Source organism: Thalassophryne amazonica, chromosome 9, assembly GCF_902500255.1.
Source record: "Thalassophryne amazonica chromosome 9, fThaAma1.1, whole genome shotgun sequence".
NCBI lineage: Eukaryota > Metazoa > Chordata > Actinopteri > Batrachoidiformes > Batrachoididae > Thalassophryne > Thalassophryne amazonica.
In genome coordinates, this window is record NC_047111.1 from 29,735,870 (window position 1) to 29,745,557 (window position 9,688).

At 41.9% G+C, this 9,688-nt stretch overlaps 1 protein-coding gene across 6 annotated transcripts in view; it reads left to right on the forward strand.

The window, feature by feature from the left end:
* The first annotated feature begins 361 nt into the window (after positions 1 to 361).
* dbn1 (drebrin 1) overlaps positions 362 to 9,688 on the forward strand; it is a 356,842-nt gene continuing 347,515 nt past the window's right edge. For 3 of the 6 annotated variants that reach the window (XM_034177845.1, XM_034177847.1, XM_034177846.1), the window contains exon 1: positions 363 to 533. The gene's annotated coding sequence lies outside the window, so the exon portion shown is untranslated. Of the gene's footprint in view, positions 534 to 9,688 lie in introns of all 6 variants that reach the window. The other 3 variants (XM_034177849.1, XM_034177851.1, XM_034177848.1) reach the window with 2 other exon arrangements.

Here is a 9,688-nt window from a genome sequence, read left to right on the forward strand (position 1 = left end):
ATTTACTAAATCACAGTTATATCTTATAAGAAACTTAGGTTATCAAAACTATACATAATACATTTACAAGTTGGAATTCTGACTTCAGGCTCCTTAGTAGCATAACTGAGAAATTCCCACTTACTGATATAAATGGAACTCACCAACATCACAGCCCTCCCTGAAAAAAAGTGCTTTAAAAATTGATATTTTCACATATTTGTTAAGAAAAAAAAGGAAGTGTTTGGTGTACTTAATGCGGGGCCCCACACCCTGTGTGTATGTGTGTGTGTGCGGTGGGACGTTAACGCGGCCCTGTTTGTGTGGCGGTCGGCGCTAGGACCTGCGGGCCGGCAGCGGCGTGTCTTTGTCTCCGGTCCCGGGGTGTCCTCGTGCCCCCTCCGTCTCCGTGGACTTCATTCTGTGTCTCTCTCCATCAGCAGCGGTCTGGATGCTCGCACGGACACAAGCATGGCTGTGAATCTCGCCAAGAACAGACTGGGTCTGCTGACCGCCTACCAGGACGTCATCGACGAAACCTCCGACACCGACTGGTGAGTCTCCCCGAGTTTTTCGTCCGGTTTGGGGCTTTTTTTCCTCCCCCTCATCCGAGGGGCAGGACGGACTAACGTGTAGGAGCGGACAAACGGGCCCGTTACACTGCAGTCAGAACCAGACTGGGTTCGGGTTCGTGTCCGGACGGGACTCCGCTGCCGTATAACAGGACTCGGACCGCTTTGTCTCCTCAGTTCAGGGATCAGATTTAAACCAGCTGGAACCAATTTGAGTTTTTTTTTTTTTTTTTTTTTTTTTTTTTTGCAGTGCAGCATTGAGGGGGAGGAGGGGGGGCGGGTCCAGATCTGATAGTCTCTGCATCCTCCAGAAAGAGGAGGCCGAGGAGGGCATCGACCATCGCTCCTTGTCTTCCTTTTCTCCTTTTTGTTGCCATCAAAGTGCACACACACTTTTCCTCCCACTGTACATGAACCCGATCTGATAGCAGGGTTTTTTTTAAAGAGTTCTTCTTCACTTTCTGTCTGCCTTTTTCTCTTAAATGTAGCGGTGGTTTCACGGCTGCTCTCAGAGTTGCACGGTGGTGAAGTCTGTGCACTAGGAACTGGAGTTGCATGTTTCAATCTCAACCTCAAGCAGCTGCATTAACACTTTTGTGACGTATGTAACAGGAGTCCATATCTGAAGATGCTCAGTGGGACACGCCCACTGAGCTGGTCTGCATTCTCCGGGACACTCCCACTGTTCTGTGATTTGACTGTCACATGACCTACAAATTAGGGTGTCAAGCAGTTAGCATTTTACCGCTTCACGGGCGTTCCTGGGGCGTGGCCAGCTCATGGTTACTAGATTACAAAGGACCCTGTCCGCTTTTCCGTAATTTCTGACTGCTTGACAGAACTTTATTGGTTTCAGTAAAAGGTATGTGTCATGGTAACGCCCCTGTATCGTTAGTTAGCTTGCTAACACCCGGTAGGATGTCTTGTAAATAGAGCCGGACTGATTATATTGATCACAATAGCGTTTCACATAAACTGAATAAACACTGTAGAAAAACACCATCCATCCATCCGTCCATCAATTTTCTTTACCAGCTTACTCCATTTAAAGGTTACGGCTGGGGGGGGGCTGGAGCCTATCCCACTAGCTGTTGGAAATTGTGTCATTGTATAGTTTGTTCGACAGCATTGTTGGGACCTCATCACCCCTTGGTTGCATTAGCTGCCATTCATTTTCAATCAAAGTGGGTGTTTCACACGGCAAGAGATAAGTGCCTGCTGTGCCGCCTGCTAGGTGTGGCCAAAATGGATGAGAAATATGTTTTGCGCAAATGCCGTGCAATACAGTACGGCAGCGGCTGCTATGAATGAAGGCACATTGGTTGGCTGTTAGTTATATTTACTGAATTTAGTTCATGTTTAAACTCACTCCCTCACTCATCATTCATCTTCAACCGCTTTTCCGGGTTCGGGTCGTGGGGGCAACAACTCCAGCAGGGGACCTCAGACTTCCCTTTCCTGTGCCACATTGACCACCTCTGACTTGGGGATCCCGAGGCATTCTCAGGCCAGTGTGGAGATATAATCTCTCCACCTAGTCCTGGGTCTTTCCCGGGGTCTCCTCCCAGATGAACATGCATCCTTAACAGTTGTTTAAACATGTAAAGCATTAATCTTAGTTACCTTTTTCTCATAATGTTTTGGTTGTAAGACTTTAGGAATCATTGCTGGGGTTTTTTCACTTCAAATCCGATCCGGTCCCAATACCTGAATTTGGATATCTGCCGATATGATACTATTCAGATACCAGAGCTCTGTTTGCTTTAATATTAGTATTATTATAATTATTGTTGATTTTCTATGAGGATATTTTGTATCCCCAGGTATGCAGCTTCATGATGAAGTGGTATAGAGGATGTTATTTGTAATAACTTTGCGATTACATTCACCCCACATTTCTCCCATTTCAGTTCACCTCAGTTTGATTAACTCAGTTTATGTAGTAATGTGTCAAATGTGCTTCATTGCGTCAGTCACGCTTTTTATTAAGCCCACGTTGTGTAGACCTTATTTCTAACATGAAAAACTTTCGTTTACTGCTAAGACATTGAAACATTCAGATTCACTTGGTGTCCGGAAGGGTTCTGGGAATTACTGCCGTTCGCCATTAACCCTCTGGGGCCGATGCCGTCACCAAGCTTTACTAAATTGTAAATAACTTTTTAATGAGATAGAAACTTCCTTTTTTTTGTTAAAATATTAACTCCGCGGACTTTTGATCAACCGTCGGCCATCTTGGTACTCCTCATAGAAGATGTATGATGACGTGCGCAATGTGAGTGTCCAATCGGAATTGGTTCTCCGTCACATGGTTTTTCAAAATCCAATCGTAGGGGAGATTTACCTCACGTGATATGGCAAAGATCGTTTCCAGGAGTGATATCTTACTAGTTGGCCCATTTGAATAGCCCCCTAACTGCTCCAACTGCATTTTTTGAACTTGGAAATTCTTCTCTGTTATAAAGTTAAAGTTAATCAATATGAGGACAAAGCTTCAGCTTTTAGCTCATACCTTTTTTGTTAAGGGTCCAAAAAATAACATTTTATTCATCTAAAAAAATATATATATGTATATATCGGCTGATTTATTGGCTATCGGCAAATCAGCCGATTTATCGATTATCTGCATTTTTTTCATCCAAATATCGTTATCGGCATCGGCCTCAAAAAATTCATATCGGTCGGGCTCTAGTCGTGACGGACATTGCACATTGCTGTCTTGCTTTGCGGTGTTTGAGTGGACATGTCAGCTACAGTACTCCTGAATGCTTGGCTGATAACTGCGGAAGTTAACATGGAGTTAGCAAGAAATGCTCGCACATGCATGGTTTAAGCACAAATCTGTGTGTACAAATGGTAAATGAAGCCCCGGGATTCTTATTTGGGTTTCTTCTGTGCTACACCTTCTGGTACAGTGTGTGGCACCACCCCAGTGGTGAAATATAAAGGCAAGGGGACATGCAACCATGTGAACATGTTGTTTTAGAACAGTGCTCACGTGCAACAGCATCGACGTAAAACCAAACTTCATTCCAAAATGCTGTATATGTGTTCTGGGGTAGTGTTCCGTTTATCGTAAACCTTTTTTGTTTGTTTGTTTTTTGATGTGACAGCACTGCAGACCATTGAAAGCCCCCTTTTTTTGCAAGTCATTCCCCGAATATATGCTCTGCATAATTTTGTGGGTTTTTTGGTTTTTTTTTTGCAAGCTGTGCATTTGTGGTAGACTGATTTCACTGAGACTCTGTACTGTAGGTCACGTCAAACCGTAATGAATTTTGCAATGTCTTTTGAAAGCAAAACAATCCAGAGAACATCTGTTATTCACATATGGGTCAGATATTTGGTCCATTTGGTGAGCTTGTGTTCGTACCACGCTTGACTTGGAACTGGACTGAGTCTGCTTCATTACTTGTTTGGTCAGCACCAGAATTTGAGTGTGTGTTGTCATCTTCACCAACAGTCCAAACCATCAGAATAAGTGCAGCACACTGACCTAAATGAAGGAAAGTTACCGTGTAGGTGTGAAGACCTCAGAGATCTTAGAAGGAGCCACATCATTTATGGGTTCTTCATGAGTAAAAACTGGTGATCTAAGTTATGTTGCTAAAAAGCTCTGTAGTACAGACAGGTCCATAAATGACACAATTTTTGTGTTGTTTTTTTTTTGCCTCTATGCCACAGCGGAGTTGAAGTGAAACCATATGGATGTGCTTGTAGTGTAGATTTTCAGCTTTATTCCAAAGGGTTTAATTAGACATTTCCCATCGAGGAATTACACTTATTTTTGTAAACAATGCCTCCATTTTCAGAGGCCATAAGTAATTGGACAAACTAAATATAATGATGCTTGTTACAAATCATCACTTTTACAGATAGTTTTTTTGTGGAGACATGTCAAGTCATGGAACATGTCTTGGCCTTCAGCAAACAAATCGCAAAAACTGAGTGACAAGTGAGGTAAGCCACCAAGACACTTGTCACACCACTCAAGGGATTTTATGACCCTATAGCTATGATTGAAGAAACTGCAGTGCCACTTTTGTTAGAAAATAATATTTGCTAACATTAGCCAAACCTGCAGTGATGCTCCCAGGCTCCTACACTAAAGACAAGAATGTGTATCAGTTGTTAAACTAGAGCACCGTGCTCGTAGAGCGCAAACCTCCACCAACGCTAGTTTCCAATTCAACATTTTTTTTTACCTTGGAAAAATTTTTCAAGGTCGAAGTCCTGTTAGAAGGGGTTTTCATTGTTAAATTTAAATGGCCACATAATGTGTAGTCTGGATCAGATTAGACAAACAAACAGGGGTGATAACATAACCTCCTCCAACTTCGTTGGTGAGGTAGTAATTGTTTCACACATACAGAGTTGGACAAAGAAGCTGCAAAATGTAAGGTTGAGATTCCATTTTGGGAATCCCAGAGATTCCGGGTGCATTTGTAATGGAAATATTTAACGGCATAGGGCTTCGACAGCAAAAATGTTGATGACTTTATGAGTAAATGAAAGCGTAATATCCCATAGACATGTTTGGCCTGCTCATAGAGACTCTGCAGGTGTGTAGCCAGAGGGGTGAGGAGACAGAGGGGACTCCTCCTCCCCAACTCCCTAAGAGTAAAAGGTCTACTTTTGAAGCCTTTTGTTTTTTTTTTTTTTGCAGAGCCCGCATGAAATGGAATGTCACATACTGCGCTGCCAACTGCTGGACACTTCAGGAATCTGCATCTACATAAAATTAGTAGTTTCGTGTATAAAGGGTACAGTCAACGCAGGGTCTGGACGTGCATGTTGCTTGCTTCATTTTTGTTGTTGGAAGATGGAAGAGAAATGGAAGAGTTGTGTCCACATTGTGCTGACACAGTACATGCCGTGTACATGTGTGCAGTTTGGTGGAATACGAGGTCCTATTTAGCGTAGCTCATGATTTTATTTTGATCCAGACCCTGGAACAATGTTCAAAACAAGGTTGTTGCAAAAGTATAAAAACACTCAGGAGCAGGGTTTTGAGTAAGCCATTGCTAATTTTCGGTATGTATGAGAAGTTTTGCCCCGTCCCAAACCAGAAGTTCTGTCTGTAATACCATTTTTCCTGTCCTGTTGTGCATTTTTTCCCATATTTGACCATAATGCCCTAGGTGTTATGGTTGCATTATTTCTTTTTAATTTATTGTCTACACAAGTTGGCTGGGATGGACTAACTGAATCACTAATCTACATTTTTGCTGGCATTACTTAATTATTTCCAACAGGTATGTTGTTCTTTCTCACCTTATTTTATTTGTTACCTTTATCATGGAGGTAATGTGTCTACTGACCTTTGTCTGGATTGTTTTTTAGACTGTTGGCAGGACCAAAAAATATTTATCAGATTTCAGTGAAACTTGATGAACAGGTTGATAATGTTCTGGGAAATAGGGGATTCAATATTTAGAGATGATCCTGAATATATTGTGGAACTGAGATTCATAGAAATGTTTTGCACATAGAAAAGCTGAAAAAGTTGTGAGAGGATGTTGATGAAATGCGGTGAACAAATGGATAATGTCCTAGAAAATTAGGTATTTTGAATTTGATCTGGAATATATTTCGGGTCCAGGATCCAGAATAAGTTTTAAGCCTTCAGAAATGTGTGGCCTTGGCGGAGGTATGCGCTCTCTGAGTGCTTTCTAATTGAGTGTTTTTGTTCTGCGGGTGTCTCAGCATGACTGGAAGTGAAAGAGGAAGAATTTATGTATTTTTTCCCGTTTAAGGAAGTGGAACGCACCAGGCAGCGATCATGAGAATTAGAAACATTTGAGTCTGAACAGAGTCACAGTGGTGATTTAAAAGTTAAAGTGTAACCTGCTGTCCATGATCACGATAAGCCATGTCAGCAGCAAGTAGTCTAAATGTGAGACGTCCGTCCTGAAGGACTAGGAGGTCCTGGGGAGTTGTTATGGGTAATAATGGGTATTCAGACACTCACTGACATGTGAGTCCTCCCCAATGGAAACCCAGAAACAGCAGGACAATGTGACAACAGAGGGTGGTGAGATCTTGCATGCCAATGAGTAACCTCATCGTAAACTGTTGTAATTTAATAATTTATTAATAATTTTTAATTTATTAATTTATATAGCGCCAAATCACGACAAAGTCGCACCAAGGCGCTTCACATAATTCACAACAACACAAATTAATCTAAATTCAAAATTAAAAGCAAGAAAAGCACAGTTAAAAGATAAAACACAGTAGAATAAAAAGAAATTACAAAGCAAACACAAACAGATTAAAAAATTAATGCTAAGACAGTCTAAAAAAGTGGGTCTTCAGTCTTGATTTAAAAATCTCCACCGTGTCAGACTGCCGAATAACAGCAGGTAGATCATTCCAAAGAGCCGGATCACGGTAGGAGAAGGCTGTATACCCCACAGACTTTTTGTTCATCCTCGGAACACACAGAAGCCTTGCGCCCTGCGAACGCAAAGGCCTCGCAGGTACGTAGGGCTTAACCAAGTCCGCCAAGTAGGAAGGCGCCAGTCCATGAACAATTTTATAAACCAACAATAAAACTTTAAAATCCAATCTGGCAGAAACCGGTAGCCAATGAAGGGATGCCAGAATGGGAGTAATGTGGTCAAACCTTCTACTTTGTGTCAAAATTCTGGCAGCAGCATTCTGCACCAACTGAAGTCCTCGAATGCTAGACTGCGGCAGACCAGAAAATAAAGCATTACAATAATCCAATCTAGAAGAGACAAATGCGTGAATCAGAGTCTCAGCATCGGCCATAGACAGGATGGGGCGAATCTTTGCTATATTTCTCAGATGAAAGAAAGCAGTCCTCATAATGTCGCTAATGTGGAGGTCAAAGGACAACGTAGGATCAAAGATTACCCCAAGGTTCCTCACTTTGTCAGTATGATGTATAACACATGAACCTAGGCTAAGCGCCAGCTGATCAAATTGGTGCCGATGTCTTGCTGGGCCAAGAACCATCATTTCAGTCTTATCAGAGTTCAAAAGTAGAAAGTTGCTAGACATCCAACTTCTCACTGCTGCAAGACAGTCCTGTAAAGATTTTATGTGGACAGGATTTCCAGCAGCTATCGGCATATACAACTGAGTATCATCAGCATAACAATGAAAAGCAACCCAGAAACGCCGCAAAATGTTCCCAAGGGGTGCCATATACAGGGAAAAAAGCAAGGGACCCAGAACGGATCCCTGCGGAACCCCGAACTTCATGCCCTTAAAGTCAGAGGTAGTGTCATTGCACAAAACACAATGTGAACGACCAGACAGATAAGACGTCAGCCACACAAGAGCAGTTCCAGTAATCCCGAAACAGTTTTCTAGCCTATCAAGTAGAATATGATGATCAACTGTGTGAAACGCAGCACTGAGATCCAACAACACCAATGCTGTAGTAGTAGCCGAGTCCATTGCTCGCAGAAGATCATTAACTACTTTAATAAGTGCTGTTTCTGTGGAGTGATGTCTTCTAAAAGCAGACTGCAGTGGCTCAAAAAGGTCATTCTCAGTAAGATAGTCCACAAGCTGCCGTGAAACCACCTTTTCCAGAATTTTAGAGCAGAATGATAGATTTGATATCGGCCTATAATTTTTCAATTCACCAGGATCAAGATTAGATTTCTTGAGTAGTGGTTTAACCACTGCAGATTTAAAACAATTTGGAACAGATCCAGAGTTTAAAGAAAGGTTAACAATTTCCAGCACAGTCGGCCCAAGAATGGGCCAAAGATCCTTAAACAATTTTGTTGGTATAGGATCAAATAAACAAGTTGTGCTTCTAGTAGACATCACGAGTTTCGTCAGCACACCTTGTGAGATACTGTTAAATTCTGTGAATCTAGGTAGCACCTCAGTAGTAGTCCCCAGCTCAGTAGCTGAGCTGGGGACTGATTGATTGATTGAATGATTCAACCAAAATATGCTGATATGTGCTCAACCTAATATCTTCTATTTTCTTTTCGAAATAGTCCAGAAAGTCCTGTGCTGAAAAAAGGAGAACGACCAACAGGTGGCTGTCCATGAATAAGAAATGCCACCGTATCAAACAAGAACTTTGAGTTATGCTTGTTTTTGTTGATCAATTCAGAATAATATGCCTGCTTCATAGCCAATAAAGCATGCTTATAATCTAAAATAGGGCCTTGCACAGTTGTAAACTGTCGGCGAGTGTCAGCGCTGAACTTTAATTTGTACCTCTGTTACTGTGCACATCCAGACTGCTCAGGGTTTTTAATGGAAATCCATTGCGATTGGATGGGACATTTTATCTGATGTGAGCGAAAAATCCGCTGTACAAAATCCGTTATATAAGGTGTTTATTACAAGGAAAACAATACAAAAACTTTGGAACTTTTTTGTCCGGTGATTGCGAATATCTGGTTTATACGATGACGGTTTAGGAGAATTTTACTGTACATGGGACTGAACAATAAATTTACCTCACAAAGCTTTGATGATGATGTTGGCTTCCATCCCACACGGCTGACTTTATTTTCCCAACTTTTTCTTCTGTTCGGTTCTGAAGGGAATCTCTACATCTTGAAGTCCTTGTGTCTATTTGTGCCTCCAAATGCACAACAACCCATCATTTTCAGCAAATAAATAAAAACAAATAGCTGGATTTACATGCAGACACAGTAACAGCTAACGCTATTTTGAACCTAAGATGACACCATGAGTCACATGACCTTTTTTTCCCAACTCATCATGACGCCACTTTTTCTGATAAAGGCACTCTGTTCTCCACGCGTGACCAGAGGCCTGCTATGATGTGCGCAAGCTTGCCCTACTCAGTCAGCGGTGGGAATACTTTTGCGGTCTATCTTGAGTATGTGCTAGTAAGATATTTGAGATCTGTGGAAATCCATGTGACATTTTTCAACTTAATGCAGCAGTGGTACAAGCCACATGCCCTTCACAATCTGTGTACATATATGTGGTAAATTGTGTTTTTTTTTAAATAATTTTGCTCTTCCAACAGAGTTTTACATTAGCCACAGATGGGAAAACCTGTGCAGCGCTGCACTCACGCTTTGTTGTGCGGATGGAGGCGCACTGTAATGTGTGCGTTGTGTCCTGAGCTTCTTCTGAAATGTTTTCTGCTTTATGGGTCTGTG